General features: G+C 41.7%; 1 long non-coding RNA gene across 1 annotated transcript; it reads right to left on the bottom strand.

Moving 5' to 3' along the window:
- Window positions 1–2,368: 2,368 nt before the first annotated feature.
- On the bottom strand, window positions 2,369–13,823 carry LOC116530787. Its single transcript, XR_004260128.1, has 2 exons — window positions 13,009–13,823; window positions 2,369–2,844 (listed from the first exon to the last, which is right to left on the bottom strand). It is a non-coding gene; the product is annotated as an uncharacterized LOC116530787 (long non-coding RNA).
- Between the last annotated feature and the right edge of the window lie 5,058 nt (window positions 13,824–18,881).

Raw genomic sequence — 18,881 nt, 5'->3', positions numbered from 1 at the left:
CATCTTCCAAAATTGGTACATCCTCCTCTTCATACTTCCTTTGGTTCTCATGGTTTCTGGAGGCGGGGACAGCCTTGCGACTACAGCTACCCATGCAGTGCTATTTGAGGGACTCCAGAAGGCTTCTCTGCTCAGCATCCCCCTCGCCTCCTTCTCCCACCAGTCCCAACGGAAGGTTTCTATTAAGCATTTATTTCTTTAGATCTAGAAGAAGTTTAGATCATCACAAATCTCCTATCAACATGCAAATATTCCCAGCTCAGGAAAGTAATTTAAACCTGAGGGGACTTACTTGTCAAATAAAGGAAAGCAGAGTATTTTGTGACAGTAAATAAAATATAGAGGAGATACGAACAAGAAAGAGAAAGAGAGATTCTATGTGGCAGGCTAGGACATGTCAAAGTCAAACTACAATATACAGTTTGCCTAGAGCCAGGAGTTTGAGGCCTGGCTTAAACCTTAAAAAAGGATGGTCTATCTATAGGGAACAGCTCTAATCCCTGTTCCTCAAGGGATAACAGTCAGAACCTAGAAACAGAGTCAAGATCGTGGCCACCAAAAAACAATTCTCTGGCCCCAGGCTTGTTTGCTCTACAGAACTGAAGTTCCTTGATTTCCTCCACTTCATTCTGGAAGGCATTGGATGATGTCTTGTGCACACCTGAGAATGAATCTTCTCTCCCTCCTTGACCTGCTAAGGCTGTGAGCTTCTCCTGGGCATGCTCCCAGGGCCTGTGCCAAAGGCCCCGATGCCTGCCTGGGCTGATTTCCTCTCCCATGCCATCTCTGATCCAGAACTAGGCTTGGTTCAGCCCATGCCTCTGTTCAGCTGCTTTGCACCTTCTGAGTTCTAAGACTTGAATGAGGAATGTTCCCTTTGTCCTCTAAATCCCCACGTCTGCCCTAGAAACTTCACTGAAACTCTGTTTTGGTTTTTTTTTTTCATTGCAGCCTCTTCTTCTCAAGGCTTGGGTACAGCTAGCTCATGGAGGCAAGGCTGGGACAAGTAGGCTACCCATAACTGTTTTCCCTTCTGTTTCTTTTGAGGCAAGACTGAATAATAAGGAGATCCCGGCTGAGGCTATCAGGATGGGATACTAGTTTCTGAATAAAAATAAATGGGTGCAAACTTCAGTTTACATTGCTGCATTCCACTGAGAGCTAGTCTTATATCTTCACCTCCTTGCTTATGAGCTTGGCCATGTCATTTGCTCTAGCCAATGACACACTGGCAAATGTGACACAAACAGAGTCGTGGAAAGAGTTCTACAATGGGACCTGCCTTCTTTTCTTCTTTTGGAAGACAGTAGCCAGTAGCCTGAGTTACCTGCTAGATGCTGCAGACACGGGGCACAGCTGCTTTTGTACCATAGCCAACCACCAGATCTGTGAGTGGGGCCATCTCTGATCAGTCAGCTTCTGGCTGACCTGCCAGCTGACTGTAGCCACATGAGTGAGCCCAGGCGGTACCAACAGAAGAACCACCTAGCTGAGCTCAGTTCAAATTCCCAACACCTGGAATCATGAGCTACTCAGTAATTGCTTTTTTAAGCCACTAAATTCTGGATTAATTTGTAAGGCAGAAACAGATAACTCATGCACTGTTGGGTGGGCAGAGGAGGGAATGTGAAATTGATGGAATAAGCGTCCATAATTGATTAATGAAATAAGACCTGAGGTCCTCTTCAGATTCTGAAATTATATGATTTGATGAAAAAATCCCAGTGTCTGCACTAACTGTAATGCATGTAATCTAAATTTATAATTTAATAACTTTTCTTATCTTCTCCTCTCTTTTACATTTAAAATCCCAGAGATATGTGACTGATTATTTACACAGGGAGCTTATTTCTTCTTGGCCATACCTTGTTCTGTTGCCACCAAGTACCCCAAGTACACAAGCTTTCTTACGTGTGCACTGTTTGTAAACTTTAGCTTTGCATGATCCATATCCTAATCTTGAGTAAGAGCTATATGTATAAAAAGAGTTGAGACTTATGTATGAATTAATTTTTTAAATAAAAATATGTTAAGATCACTTGCAAAGTCACACACAGCCATAAAAAATGCAGCTGCCATAACATTAAAGGAAATTACCTCTAGGCTTCCATCCAGTACGGATGCAACTGTCAATGACTAAGACAGGGGCCTTGAATATGAGCGGCAATAATGGAGATGCTGACATATCCATAACTCCCACAGCTTAAGGAATGGCAAACACAGACTAGAATAATAATGACACGTTGTGAATCCCCAACATTTTTACCTAGTGTTGGCAGAGTGATGGAACGGGCTTTCATAATAACATTATAATTAAATTACAAATTGTTTGTCTAAATTTCTGAAAGTCAAGAAAAACACTGCTGTATTTAATTTGGGATAAGATTTCATTTTGCTGAGGTTTTTGCTTCCTGCTCCCAAGTGAGAGGTTTCTCAGGTAAGACACCACCCTGTCCTGGTTTACATACCTGTTGTCCATGGAGGGAAATGCAGGAGGGTGGCAGATGCATTTTTGTAAACAACAGGTGGTGTCGCACTAAGAACTGCAGGCCTGGAGTTCTTGGAAAATGTCCTTTTCCACCTCCCCCTCCCCTTCCCTGGTTTTGACATAGTTTTCTCTTTGAAAACACAGGGACATCAGGAAAGAGTGTGAACAGATTCTCATCTCCATTATGCTCTCCCTATACCCCCTGCTCTGCTTGCAAGTCCCCCGAGGACCTCAAAGGGTGTTCTCCTCCAGATACTTACAGCTTACCCAGCAGGAGGGGCCGGGGACAGTTTGAAGGTGCAGTCACCCTTATTCATTACAGAATGTCCTCTCTTCTTATCTTGCCTTTTTTTAGCCTGAAGGACAAAGAAAGAGAGAGGAGTCTCGATTTTCCTTGTTAATCTGCTCCAGCTGGCAGCGCGTCCAACATTTGAAATCGTCTGTGATGTGATAATTATTTTTTAAAACACTAACATCCCATTTTATGTAATTTTATGGGATAACAGGATGGCAGTTCAGCTTAGAAAACATTTTGACCAACAGTAATTCAGACAAATAAAAATGAGGACAAAAAAGATGACTGACGAGCAAAATAGAACAGCCTGCTATGCCAAGAACTTACATGAATCATGCTTTCCAAAGGCCACATTGCTTATCTGTTCTATAATAACCTGGAACCTCCTCCTCATCAAGTCTCTCTTGGGCTCCTTAGTAGCCCAAGGCTGACGAATGTAAGGACTTAAAACAGGTGGATTCACAGAACCTCAGACTCACAGCTGAAGGGACCTCAGGGTTCATTTTAGTTCACCGCCTCCGCCGCATTCTCCATGCCTGTTTGGGAGCTGGAGAAACTGGTGGAGAGTGCTATGGGTTGAACTGTGCCCTCCAAGAGGATATGTTAAAGTCTTAACACCCAGTACCAGTGAATGTGACTTTCTTTGGAAATAGGATCTTTGCAGAGGTAATCAAGGTTAAGATGAGGTCATTAGGGTGGGCCCTAATACAATATGACTGGTGTCCTTACAAGAGCAGAAGGCCTGTCGCAGTGGCTCATGCCTGTAATCCCTCCACCTTGGGAGGCCAAGGCGGGCGGATTGCCTGAGCTCAGGAGTTCACGACCAGCCTGGGCAACACAATCAAACCCCGTTTCTAGTGAAATACAAAGAAAATTAGCTGGGCATGGTGGTGTGCACCTGTAGTCCCAGCTACTTGGCAGGCTGAGGCAGGAGAATTGCTTGAACCCGGGGGAGGCAGAGGTTGCAGTGACCCGAGATAGTGCCACTGCACTCCAGCCTGGGCAATAGGGTGAGATTATGTCTAAAAAAAAAAGGAGGAGAAGAAACACTGGAACACTGGAACAGAAACTCATGAAGGGAGAACTCCATGTAATGACAGAAAAAGAGACTGAATATTGCAGCTGCAGGCCAGGGCATGCCAGGGATTGCTGGAAAACTACCAGCAGCTAGGAAGATGCAAGGAAGAATCCTGAGCTACAGGTTTCAGGGAGGGAAGGGTCATTGACACCTTCATGTTGGGCTTTTGGCGGACAGAACTGTGAGACAATAAATACCTATTGTTTTGGTGATGGCAGTCCTAAGAAATGAAGACAGGGAGCTTAGGCAAGTGTCCATGATCACACAGCCTGTGACGACAGAGAAGACAGGAGAGCACAGGCCCTGTCATCCCCACTCCAGAGCTCTGTCCTTTGTCCAGAACTTTCTTCCCCTGCAGCTTCATGCATCGGTTGTCTGTGTATGTTTTCTCCGTCTTTTATTTTTGTTTGGTATTTCTATAATTTCTTTCAATCGGCCAGGAACAGTGGCTCATGCCTGTAATCTCAGCACTTTGGGAGGCCAAAGGTGGGAGGATCACAAGGTCAGGAGATTGAGACTATCCTAGCTAACAAGGTGAAACCCTGTCTCTACTAAAAATTTAAAAAATTAGCTGGGCATGGTGGCACGTGCCTATAGTCCCAGCTACTCAGGAGGCTGAGGCAGAAGAATTGCTTGAACCTGGGACGTGGAGGTTGCAGTGAGCCAAGATTGCGCCGCTGCATTCCAGCCTGGATGACAGAGCAAGACTCCATCTCAAATAATAATAATATGAATAATAATAATTTCCTTCAAATAGACTTTTCTTGTCTGCTGACCTTTACTACATACAACTTTTTATTTGGAAAAAACTAAAACCATGGCAGGGTGCCATGGCTCACGCCTGTAATCCCAGCACTTTGGGAGGCCAAGGTGGGTGGATCAGGAGGTCATGAGTTCAATACCAGCCCGGCCAATATGATGAAACCCCATCTCTACTAAAAATACAAAAATTAGCTGGGTATGGTGGCATGTGCCTGTAATCCCAGCTACTTGGGAGGCTGAGGCAGAAGAATCGCTTGAACCCAGGAGGCAGAGGTTGCATTGAGCTGAGGTCACACCACTTGCACTCCAGCCTGGGCAACAGAGAGAGATTCCGTCTCAAAAAAAAAAACAACAAAAAAACAAAAACAACCTAAGATAAATTGAGAGACTATGTCAAGGAACACACTCCCTTCATCTGGATTCACCGATTCACATTGTGCCATGTCTGTTGTACTCTATCCCATGTGTATTTACTTTTGACTGGAACCACTTGAAAGTTGCAGATCTCATGACATTTCATAACTAAATATTTCAGCATGCATCTCTTAAAGACAAAGACACTCTCAGAACAATCAGATTCAAAGAGTTTAACACCAGTTCAAAATTATTATCTAATAAAATGATCATATTCGCATTTCTTCAAGCGTCCCCTAAATGTCCTTTGTATTTTCTTCCTTTCTTCTCTTTTAATTTGGAGCATTCTCCCACCTTATTTTTACTTATCTATTTTTTTGTCTTTCACAATATTGCCATTTTTGAAGGCTCCAAGGCAGTTGCCCTACATAATGTCCCACAATCTGAATTTGTCTGCTTGTTTCCTTGTAATTAGATTCAGATTAGATATTCTTTGGGAAGTATTTTAACTAGGTGATGCCGATTACCTAGGTGATTGCATCTCACTGGGAAGAACAGGATGTCAGTCAATCATCACCCTTATTACTGAGGTTAGATTCATTGATTATGGTGGTAACTATCAGATATTCCCATTGTAAAGGTATCTTTTTCCTTGTCATTAATCAATAATCTGTGTGAGATATTTGAGAGAAGACTTGTTCTCCCTCATTTAATACAGTACATCCAGAGTTAAGAACAATATTGACTTGATATTAGATATCTCTCCATAGCTGAAATGCAACCCCTAACATGTCCTTTTACTCTGTGTGTGTGTGTGTGTGTGTGTGTGTGTGTTTTAAAAGGGGTGGAGGTTGGGTTAAGGTTAAAACTAACCTTCCTCTTGTATAAGCCACCAGCCTACAGACATCTGAAGGTCATTCTCATGTCTTTATCAGTACACATAAAATATTATCCAGGTTTTGGCCTTGTCTAAGCTTTCTGACCCCTATTAAAATTTGTGTGGAGACTTAAGAAAGCATAAAAGGTAAAGTGTATCTTTAAAGGTAAGTGATATATATAAAAAGGTAAGTACATCAGAGAGCAAAATGCTAGGTAGGTAACCCCAAGGCTGAAAGCATAAAACGACATTATGTAAATCAAAGTTTTGCTGCTCAGCATGTCAAGGCCGAAGTATCACAGCTAACACAGAGCTTATTCCATGACACTAGCAGCAGGGTGATCTCTTCCTTGCTGGCTACCACAAAGGCTGTGAACTTGAGAATGCAGAACAAAAATAGATCTCCAAAGCCATGTCAATCATTTTTGAGAGGTCAAAAATACTCTCTGCTTTAAATGGAAGTTACTGCTTTGGTAATCAGTGTAACAACATTTAAAATGCACACCTGTCTCTGAGTGAGTCTGAAATACAGTGGTCGGAGTGGAAAACCCACCAAGCCCACCCACAGAGCATTCCTGTGCCACCGTGGGGCTGACTCTGCTGCAGGATTCCTGTGGAATTCTTTTTGTATCATTTTCCCCTCTAGGTCACAAGTTCCATGAGAACAGGATCTTTGTCCTGTTTTATCTCCAGTGTCAAGAACAGTGTCTGGCACACATTAGGTGTCTAATAATTATTGGTTGGATGAATTAGTGACTAAAAGTAGTGCTCTTCAAGGTTAGGTCAATTCAACCTTTCCCTAGACCTTCTAAACAAGAGATGTCACCTTATGTCTCCTCCACTTCCTTTTAACTTAATTACAAAATTTGTTTCTGGGGAGTGTGTAAAAGGCAATTAAGGAGCCCTTCTCAGTTTCTCTCTCTCAACCTCCAACGGTTCAGCTAGTCACTTCAGGCAAGACAGGCTTCAAGGCACAGCCCCGTGAGCCAGATCAGGTTAGGACTGCTCTCCCAGAGGCCATGTGTCTTGTTTTCTTTGCAAAGCAGGAAACGGGAAGGACTCACCCGTCCTCACTGGGGAGCTCACCTCCTCCCAATATTTTCATTGCTGAGTTGCTAACGGTCATGAGGAGAGGGCAGCCTGAGCACTGTTGATACAATAATGTGCAATTTGTTTAAAATTTCCCAACATGACTTTGTCTAGAAATAGTGCAGTATCAAATTTCAATTTGCTTAAATATATGACAGTTAACCAAAATGAATTATCTGCGTTATGACAGTTAGCACATTTATTGTTCGTGTGCAGACGCTTTTGTTTCAAGGAACCTGAAAGAACCAACCAGTGCATATGAATCAGGACCCTCTAGACTCCAAGATGGTAGGGAGCCAGTGAACAGTAGAGGGCAGAAGGGGCAGGAAAGAAGCGCTCCTCCCAGAAGAAACAGCAGTAATACTGCTTAAAATATCAAAGAGTACTGTATGTGTAATACTTCTATTTACAAGAGCCTTGTGAAATGAGAACTACTATTCCCATTATAGAGAGTAGGAAACGGAGGCTTAGCGAGGCTATGACTTGACAGTAGCAAGGGGTGGAGTGAGGATTTGATGGAGCGGGTCTGACCTCAGAGCCCTCTGCTTCACCACAAGCATGAGGAGTGTGTCCAATGCGTGGTAGAGATGGAAGCCTGTTATTTACTATTGTTGTCTGGCAAGTTTTCAAGGAAATCTTTGATCATTTCTTAAAATGCTTATGTGGGGAGTAACCCAGGACAGATAAACTCCTGTTAGATTACTGCCCCAGAGTTCAGATAGAGGAATCCCTGTACTCTTCGTCAGCATCTTTTTGATTATTTAGTGCTTTTATCATCTTTGTGGTTCTCCTTGAACTGCACTTCAAAGATCACACATTCCAGAAGAGTATGGATGTAGTTCAATTCCTGAGAGGCATTTGTGTGTGAATCGATGAAAAGCTTTGCTATGAACGAAGGACACTGGGCACAGTCGGCCTGCATCATGGCCAAGTTAAAGATTCTATTACTGCTGACTTGCTCAGACACCCGGATCCAATGGCTCATTCCTTCTCTCTTCCCCTTGCAAAATATCAGAGGGAAAAAAGACCCATATATACAAAGGTCCTTTTTATTTTTTAGCCTAACTCCTAGACATAAGTAGAAGGTTTGCATTCATCAGGCGTAATTTTACCTCAACTGTATAAGATTTTATGGGGGGAAATCCTTCCCAAATCATTTTCGTTTCTGTGTTGACAACAGCTGCTTTCCACACTACAGTTCACATTCTCTACCCCTGTGGGCACAAGTTTTCTTTCCTTCTACTCACCTTCCCACTCACTCCCCCAGACACATACAAGAAAAGCATCCAAAACCAGTTTTAAAAAGCAAGCACAGGCCAGGTGCTCACACCTGTAATCCCCAGCACTTTGGGAGGCCAAGGTGAGTGAATCACCTGAGGTTAGGAGTTCGAGACCAGCCTGGCCAACATGGTGAAACCCTGTTTCTACTAAAAATACAAAACATTAGCTAGGTGTGGTGGTGCGCACCTGTAATCCCAGCTATTCTGGAAGCCGAGGCTGGAGAATTGCTCGAACCTCGGAGGCAGAGGTTGCAGTGAGCCGAGATAGTGCCATTGCACTTCAGCCTGGGCAACAGAGCAAGACTCCCTTTCAAAAAAAGAAAAGAAAAGAAAAGAAGCATGCACACATTTTTTTCATTTCCTTTCCTTTCCTTTCTTTCTTTCTCTCTCTCTCTCTGTCTCTCTCTTTCTCTCTCTGTTTCTTTCTTTCTTTCCTTTTCTTTTCTCTTTTCTTCTTTTCTCTCTCTTCTTTCTTTCTTTCTTTTCTTTTTTCTTTTCTTTTCTTTCTTTCGAGATGGAGTCTCACTCTGTCACCCAGGCTGGAGTGCAGTGGCGCGACAATAGCTCATTGCAGCCTCAAACTCCAAGGCATGGTCCTACCTCAGCCCCTCAAAGTGCTGAGATTACAGGCATGAACCACTGTACCTGGTCCATTAGCTATTATTTTAACTCCTTAGTGGTATCATTTTGCAGTGAAAGAAAACATTTTATAATCCATATTATCATCATGACTTCATAAAGGGCAATATAACAAAAAAACGCATGGAAGTAACATAATTTCAGGCTAAACAATTCTTGGAAATCATAAAGTTAATTTATGGAATTTATTTGATTTTTTTAAAAATCACTGCATTTCTTTTTTTTTTTTTTTCTTTTTTCATTCTGCTGCAAGTCATTGAAAATTCTGTTATCTAAAGTCCTAGGATCAAGATAAAAGAAGAAAAAGAAAAAGATTTTTAAAGTAAGTAAAATATAAAATTTTTAAAAAGAAAAAAAAAAAGGAAAATTCTGTTATTCTGGAATTCACATTTGGGGACCACAGATCTGAGAGAAAGTCTTTCCTGAAATCTTCCCACTCTACCACTAGGCAGAACAAATCCCCTTCTTTCTCCTCAAGCATTTTGTGAATACTTTTGTTATATCACATAGTTTCATAATTACTCCTGTTAATGTTTATCTAACAGCTAGCCCACAATTTTTTTTTTTTTTTTTTTTTTTTGATACGGAGTTTCGCTCGTTGACCAGGCTGGATTGCAGTGGCAGGATCTTGGCTCACTGCAACCTCTGCCTCCTGGGTTCAAGTGATTCTCCTGCCTCAGCCTCTCCCAAGTAGCTGGAATTATAGGCACCCGCCACCACGCCAGGTTAATTTTTTTTGTATTTTTAGTAGAGATGGGTTTCACCATGTTGGCCAGGCTTATCTCAAAGTTTGGACCTCAAGTGTTCAGCCCCACCTCAGCCTCCCAAAGTGCTGGGTTTACAAGCGTGAACCACTGCCCCTGGCCAAATTTTTAAAGGCATAAAGACTGTGTCTTACTCTTTTCTCCATTTGCAGAATACAGCAAATTCCCTAAAACACAAGCATTCAAAAAGTATTTATCCAAATTAGTTTGCATATAACTCAGTCAAATGTAAAGAGAAGTTTCTCTCCCTAGACAAAACTGATCACCTTATTTGCAAACTGGCATACAACAGGCCCTGAAGGGAAGCCCCAGAGAGGTAAAGAAAGTTTTAAGAACATGCAAGGGCCGGGCGCGGTGGCTCACGCCTGTAATCCCATGGGAGGCCGAGGCGGGCGGGTCAAGAGATCGAGACCATTCTCGCCATGACGAAACCCCATCTCTACTGAAAATACAAAAATTAGCCGGGTGTGGTGGCACGCGCCTGTAGTCCCAGCTACTCGGGAGGCGGAGGCGGAAGAATCGCTTGAACCCAGGAAACGGAGGTTGCAGTGAGCCGAGATTGCGCCACTGCACTCCAGCCTGGCGACAGAGCAAGATTCCGTCTCAAAAAAAAAAAAAAAAAAAAGAACATTCAAATACCACAGGCACATAGCAATGGCTTGAGAATTGAAACTGAAATTGAGCTAATTAGTAAACACCATTGTTCAGAACAGTCTTGGCTAAGAAATAGGGGTTGTGTTTAAACCTTCAGGATGACATCCATTTATACAGACTGAAAGTGAAAATGGAATTTCCGGATGCAGAATAGAATAAGTGTCATCAAAAGGTAAGGTAAATGCCAGCTGCGACCCTTCTGTGTTCATTTATCCAGGTCATTTATTCATGAGTCATAGATTTGTGGAATGAAAACTGAACACTGAACCAGCAGTTCCCCTGAAACTAGGCAAACAACAAGTTCTTATTTCCCTGACAAAATCTGGCTACAGTTCAGCAATGCAGTAAAAAATATGCTTCATAAAAATATCCTTATGGATTTTCTCGTTACATTGACAATTTCCCCTTATGAAGGGTGGAGTCACCAAAAACTTGTATCCTCTGTATGCATACATTTCCCATGAACATAAAAAGTACAAGGAATAAAATTATAATCCATCTTTTCATACACTAACAAATTCAGAGAATGTCAGCATACATTGTGTTATATTATTATTCTTTTTTTTAAATTGTACTTTAAGTTCTGGGGTACATGTGCAGAACATGCAGCTTTGTTACATAGGTATACACATGCCATGGTGGTTGGCTGCATCTGTCACCCTACATCTACGTTAGGTATTCTCCTAATGCTATCCCTCCCTTTGTTCCCTACCCTCTGACAGGCCCCAGTATGTGATGTTCCCCTCCCTATGTCTATGTGTTCTAATTGTTCAACTCCCACTTGTGAGTGAGAACATGGAGTGTTTGGCTTTCTGTTCTTGTGTTAGTTTGCTGAGAATGATGGTTTCCAGCTTGATCCATGTCCCTGCAAAGGACATGAATTTTTTTTTTCTTTTTTTTAAGAGATAGAGTCTTGCTCTGCCACCCAGGCTGGAGTGCAGTGGTACGATTATAGCTCATTGCAGCCTCAGACTCCTGGGCTCAAGGCCTCTTCCTACCTCAGCCCCGCAAAGTGCTGGGATTACAGGCATGGACCACTGTACCTGGTCCATTAGTTATTATTTTAACTCCGTAGTGGTATGCAAACATTCAGTTGTTTAGCGTGGACTTGAGGTTCAAATTTGGACCTACTTTTAGTAGTGATTAAATGGGGATGTGAGGGTACAATTACATCTGTAAAGATGTAATTGCAGCAGCACTGGCAATTGTAAGTAGGGTTGGAGGAAGAAAACTAGAAACCCAGAACATCACCATTTGCTGGTGTTTATTTCCCTAGTTTTCAAGATGAAAGGAATGGAAACAGCTCTGAGAACCAAGCTTGGGCATATTCTAATCTAACGCTTCTGCAAAAGCAGCATCATGCATGCTCCGCTGCATCATGTACTCACTATACCTGGCAGCTTCAAGACGGCCTCCAGTGATTTCTGCTGGAATTCATACCTTTGTGGAATTCTTTCTCAAATTTTACCGGTGTACAGAAGTAATTATATGTCACTTCCAAGAAGGTTGTAAAAGATGTAGCTTCTGTCTTGGTCTCTCTCTCATTGTCTGTTTCTCTCAGATTACTAAAGCCAGCTGCCATGGTGTGAGCAGACTATAGAAAGGCTCCATGTGAAAAGAAACGAAAATGTTCAGCCATGTGAGTGAGCTGGAAGCACGTTCCCAGCCTCAGCCAAGCCTTCAGGTGACTCTGCAGCCCTGGCTGACGGCTTGACTGCAAACGCATGAGACCCTGAGCTAGATCCACCTGGGTGAGCTGCTCCTAGATTCTTGACCCTCAGAAACAGAGTGAGATCAGAAATGTTTGTTGTTTCAAGCTAATTTTGGTGGTGGTTTGTTATCCAGCAATAGATAATATACCCACTCTAATCTTGGGCAAGTTAGGTAAATTGAGCCTCTGTTCCTCATCTATAAAGTGAGGACAAATATAAATAGAAATACATTTATATTACTCTCCTTTGTTCCAGAATGAATTTATGACTACTTTTAGGGATACAGAAAATAAAAGATGGCATAAATTAAATGAGAAGGGAGGCAGGAAAACAAGGATGGAGACATGAAACAGAAACAGGAAAGAGGTTTAAAAAATAATGTATTCCATACATTCCATAACTGAGTCACAATTCTGGCTCTAAAACTTTGAGTAATTCCTTTTACCTCCTCTTCTACCACTTCAAACACACAGAGAGAGTTATTTATTCAATTCAGAGTCCAAGAATTTTTAAAAGAATTCAATCACTTCTGAGACTTATAATTATCCCTAGTACTAACATGGGTGGGAATTTTTCTTGGGAGCTGCCCTAAAGCCGACACTGTGTGGAGTACAACTGATGCCTTCATACTCATGGGAAACTGCATGAAATGGGATTATACATACAAAGTGTCTCATATCTTGCAGGCTCATAACGGGCTCATACAAGGTGCTACTATAACTATTACGATTCAGTGTCAGGTTTTGCCAGTGTAACGGTTCACCTCTTAAAAATGTTTGCCCTTCACAGGCTAATACTCTTGACTTTTTATCCTCATACATATTCAGAACAGCCTACTCTCAGCCATGAACTTAATGGCAACAGTTTGGGAAAAATCCTGGATGTTTTGAATATTTTTCCATATTACTTCCATCTCAATAAAAAAGTTTGACATAAATGTCCATCTTCGTAGCCACCCATGCACAAAGCTTTGGGCCTCTTTGATACCTTCCCCCTTTTCCCCTTTTCTCATTTACCTTGCCAGCCAAGTCCTAATATTTTAGTAACATCTCTTCCTATCTGTTCCCTCCTTTTCATCCTTGTGGCCATCGCCTAACTCTGCGTTTTAACTCTTCATACCCACATTTAGGCAATCACGTCCAGTTATTGACAATCAGCCTTGATGCATATCATTGTTAGGGCAATTTTGTCTTCTTTTATCACAGTTCAGTCAAGTGTCAGTCTGGGTCCCAAGTGCAGAATGAGGAAGTCCAACATCTTTGAAATTAAAGACCTTCGAGAATTAAGACCCAGACTCTGCCCCAACTCTAACTCCTACTCTTTACCCAACACAGCTCCTTGCCTCAGATTTGCTCTCCTCCTGGGTCTTTCTGCACTGTGATTCCTACCTAGGATGAGCTACCACCCCAACCCTCTTTCTGGATTTCAATTAAATTCACTAAACCTAGATCAGATCCTAGCTCAGAGAATTGAGAATCCCAGAGTTGGAGGGGCTCTGATGGTCACTCTCTCCAACTCTCAACCTCACCCATGCATCATCCATTCACCTAGCCAACATTTGTTAGTTACCTCCTAAGCCAAGTTAAAAATAAATATGATAGGTTCAGCCCAGAAGAGGTCACATCTATACAGGGAGACTGGCCTGCAAATGATGATAATGTGAGTATAAAGTTCAAGACACAAACAAAGTGCTTGGAGAGCACATTCTTTGTCATTTGTTGTCTAGATTCTATTTGAATACCTTCAGTAACAGGAAACTCATTATCTCAAGGGGTAGCTCATTCCATTTTCAGAAAACTAACCACCTTAAAGTTATCATATTGAGTTTAAATCTAACTTCCACACACTCATTCTAGTTTTTTCTTTTTCTTTCCTTTTTTTTTTTTTTTTGAGAGTCTTACTCTGTTGCCAAGGCTAGAGTGCAATGGCCAACCTCAGCCCACTACAACCTTTGCCTCTCAGGTTCAAGTGATTCTCATGCCTCAGCCTCCTAAGTAGCTGGGGTACAGGTGTACACCACCATGCTTGGCTAATTTTTGTATTTTTGGTAGAGATGGGGTTTTGCCATGTTGGCCAGGCTGGTCTTCAACTCCTGACCTCAAGCGATCCATCCACCTCAGCCTTCCAAAGTGCTGGGATTATAGGCGTGAGCCACTGTGCCTGGCTTAGTTTTTTCAAACTCCAGTGTTTTCAAAGACAAACCTAGGTGTCTTTTCATATGACTGTCATTAAAGTCTTTCAAGAGCATGCCATGAATATCTCTAAACTACTCCTATGTTCTGATTCTAAACTTTTTATCCTGCTGGTAGCCCTCCTCTGGCTACACTGTTGATTTTTTTTTTTTTCCCTTCAAAGTTTGGTGGGCATTCAGCAAGGCAGAATGGAGGGAGACTATCACCTCCTTTGTTCCTAACTCAACCTAAAATCACAGTTACCTTTGAAGAGGGAAGGGGGCATTCTCATTACATTACTGCTTTTAGACAATCAAAACTTCCAGTGACTCTTTTTTTTCCCTCTCTCACACACCTAAGTGATCTCTGTAGCAGCAAAGCCTGTAGCAAAAATGTGTTATTTTTTTTTCTTTGCGTTTGTTTTTGAGTGTGCTGGCACTATCGCATCTTACCATAGCCTCAACCTCCTGGACTCAAGTGATCCTCCCACCTCTGCCTCCTGAGTAATGGGGACTATAGATGTGAGCCACCATGCCTGGCTAATTTTTTAAATTTTTTTCTAGAGGGAAGTTCTCACTATGTTGCCTAGGCTGGTCTCAAACTCCCGGGCTCAAGCAATCCTCCCTCCATGGTCTCTCAAAGTACTGCGATTACAGGCATGAGCCACCAGGTGCGGCCTGTGACACAAATTTGAATGACTCATGGTGAACTTGTTGCTTGCTGCCTTGTACTGTTGGTTAATGTTTTTTTTTTTTCCACATATTTAAGCTCTCCACCTAAATATTAGGTTTCTTGAGGATAAAAATATTCTTATTATTCATATTTTCCTTTAATAAATGCATTAATAAATACATGAATGTTAAGGGAGAAAAATGCTATGGTATGCAGAATAATGCCCTCTCTCTCCCAAAAAAAGATGTCCACATCAGAATCCCAGAACCTGTGAATATGCCATGTTGCATGTCGAAGGAGAATTAAGGATGCACATGGAATGAAGTTTGCTAGTTAGCTGATTTTAAAATAAAGAGATTATCCTGGATTATCATCGTGTCCAAGGTAATCATAAGGATCTTTTTATTTATTTTTATTTTTTATTTTTTTAAAGATGGGGTTTCATCATGATGGCCAGGCTGGTCTTGAACTCCTGACCTCAGGTAATCCACCCACCTCGGCCACCCAAAGTGCTAGGATTACAGGCGTGAGCCACCGCGCCCGGCCAGGATCTTTTTAAAATGAAGACAGAGGAGGAAGTCAAAGTCAGAGAGCAGTTGGAAGATGCTACTTTGCTAGCATTGACGATGGAGAAGGGAGCAATGAGTCAAGGATGTGGGCAGCTTCTCAAAGCTGAGAAAGGAAAGAAAACGGATTCTCCCCATGAGCCCCCAGAAGGAAACAGCCCTGCTGACACCTTGACATTAGCCCAATGAGACTCATTTCAGACTTCTGACCTTCATAACTGAAAGATAATATGTGTGTTATTTTAAGCTACTGAATTTGTGGTCATTCGTTACAGCAGCAATAGGAAACTCATTTTTAAATGTTCATATTTGGCATTATTTGCCAGTTATCATTTGGCTGATTCCTAATCCTTACAACACTCATTAGATTTTTTACAAGGTTGAAGTTATTGGGTACATTTTGAAGGATAAACCCAGAAAATAAAAAGCAGAGCTAGGATTTTAACTCAAGTGTCTCTCACTCCAACTCATACTCATTCCACAAAACCAGTATGCTTTTAGAACAGATAAGATCAAAATGTAGATATTGCACCTGAGTATTTCTCTGAATGTTCTGATAAGGGTTCCAGAGCCTGTTGTTCCTGGCAGAAACTGGATTCAGTTTTTTTTTTTTTTTTTTTTTTTTGAGATGAAGTCTCGCTCTGTTACCCAGGCTGTAGTGCGGTGATCTCAGATCACTGCAACTTCCACCTCCCCAGTTCAAGTGATTCTCCTGCCTCAGTCTCCTGAGCAGCTGGGACTACAGGGGCACGCCACCACATCCAGCTAATTTTTGTATTTTTAGTAGAGATGGGGTTTCATCATGTTGGCCAGGCTGGTCTCGAACTCCTGACCTCAGATAATCTGCCCGTCTCAGCCTCTCAAAGTGCTGGGATTACAGGCGTGAGTCACCTTGCCCAGCCTTCCATATCTATTATTAACATTCCTCTTTAATTCATTGGTTTTTTTTTCTTTTTCTCTCCTCGAACTTTTCTCTTTCCAGTTGATACTATTTAAACATAAAAGTAACATTTTAAACTGAATATTAACTTACTGCTTTTAACAAATCAAATTGCTTCATATCATATAATCAACTATAGTTATATTAGAATGTAAACTAAATACAGTATTTACCTACAAATATAGTATCTGGTTTCTAAGGAAAATATGCTTTTATAAGCTATCATTGTTTCTCCTGATAAACTATACTCAAACCCTGCAGCTCTCTAACAAGAGTGGCTATTCAGTGGTGATACACTTAGCTGTGCAAAATTTGCTGCTGGTTACAGACGCAATAAGCTTGGGTGGAAATTCTCCAATTATAAGGATGCAGTTTGCCCTCAAACTCATAATGAAAACATAAAACTTTAGTTTTCACAAAGCTAGAATAATTAAATCCTAATTCTGACATAAGCCCTTTTGGAAACCTAAGGAATAGAATAAAAGGTGACGTATTCATTTATTCATTCATGAAATATTTTCACTCACGTGTTGCAACATGTCATTTTTTCTCTTCATTTAAAACAAGTCCATTTATTCATCAGTGAGCTCCTATTACACATAGTGACCACTATACTATAATATAGTGTGTTAGTGTGCAACTCTGAAGTAGATGGTTCCACAACTTCTTTCTTACGTGATCCTAGGGCAAATTACCCTCATGGAGATTTTCTTCTCTTGTGAAATGGATATAAGAATAATGCCTGCCTCATACAGAGACAGTGCACTTAGAGCAAAGGATACTAGAAAGGAAGCATCTGCTCCCTGTTAGTTTTCACAATATGTCAGGCCATTGGTGCATAAGAAGACATGTCCTCTGTTCTTGAAAACTTTATACTCTAAGTAGTTAAGATAAGCAAAGAATTATAGCTTTTAAAAAGTATGCAAATCAGCCACTAGTATTTCTGAGTTCACATCTTGGGGACTCCTACTGAAGTCTGCACATTGGCAGGACCTGCTTCAGGGGCAACCATGACTGGCATCTATTGTAAGAAGTGCTCTAGACACACCCTAATGTCTCAGCTCCCCTGAAGCCTGTCCCCTACCTTGTACCCTCTGTACTTCGGGGAATCCACCTACAGAATTATACTGAATAAAAAATTAATCTTGCCAAATTGTCTGATCCCCAGATAATAACACCAACACCCCCCTTTCATCTCTCCCCTCTTGCCCACACATGTCCTCTTTAGTATTTGAGGATAGCCTCACTAACAGGAATTTCTGAAGTACGTGCCAATCTCAGGTCCACAGGCATGCAATCCTCTTGGTAAAGCACTTGAATTCTATCATTAAGCAACCTCAGACACCTACATTTTGTCTTCTTTGTCATGTTCAATTAGTACACAGAAACTTCCTGCCTGCCAGCCAAGAGCCTTTGGTCCCTCATCTTACAAGAAAATAAAGCTTTTTCCCCCTTGAACATTCTATTGCCTTTTCAAATATAAAATGAGACAAATGTGAAAGTGCACTGCAAACTCCAAACAACTTAATTTCAAAGAAGCAACTCCCAGACACTGAGATGGTAATAAAACAGGGAGCCATTCTTTAGTTACTCAGCAATTTCCTGATGATTTCCTAGCCATGAGCTGTAGGGAAACAGGTGCTAGAAGAGTATGGTAAACCAGCCTCTTTTCCCTGTGACTGGTGATTTTGGCAAAGGCCACGATAAATCAGTAACCATCAGGCTGAAGGTATCTCAGACCCACATGCAGGTCTATTTTAAGCTTCTTGGCTGGCACCACTGAGACTCCATGGGTCATCTCCATGTTGTCAAAGCTAACCTCTAATACCCCTAAGGGTCTTATCACCTGCCCACAAGAACATCAGGCCAATCTGGTCAAGCATTGCTCATTTTCAAGTCTGTCCTAGGGCAAATGGATCACTAAATGTTAAGGTTCCCATTCAGGAAATGTCATTGCATTCTTGATATCACAGAAAGCATTTGTGTAAACAGGTGATTTTGCACAGTGCTTTCTTAATACCATACTATTTTTGGAGCCCCCTCCTCTCTCCTACCTTCTCCACAACGATCCTGGGTTGTTTCAGTGCTGCTTTTCAACACTTTCCAATGCTGAAGTATCAACAGGTGCTCTGGTGGCTAAAACAGTTTGGGATCAAAGCAGTAAACCCAAGGACCTGTCCTGGTCCCGCCAGATGGGCATGTGATAACAAACAGCACTTGTGAAGCAAGCCCATTGGGTGGCTAAATGGAGCTCCATCTAGAAACAGGAACAAAGCCAGGCCAGAGGAGAATCAAGGTTGAGATACTAAAGAATCTCCTCCAGTTGTACCAGCGGTTGGTACCTTTGCAAAAGGACAGTTTATTTATAATGTACATATCACTGAACCATACAACTTTACAACCAGAGGACAAAACTTATACCTGTAAATGAGATTATTTCAAAGCCATCTTTTTAGGAAGGCTTTATTCTGATTTCAAAAACACCTTGGCATTCAATACTTATGTCAAAATTCTTTTGACTATATTTAGTGGTGGCAAAT

The sequence above is a fragment of the Sapajus apella genome, unplaced genomic scaffold (assembly GCF_009761245.1).
Source record: "Sapajus apella isolate SASKATOON/1434 unplaced genomic scaffold, GSC_monkey_1.0 scaffold3, whole genome shotgun sequence".
NCBI lineage: Eukaryota > Metazoa > Chordata > Mammalia > Primates > Cebidae > Sapajus > Sapajus apella.
This window is presented reverse-complemented; position numbering and strand designations above follow the sequence as displayed.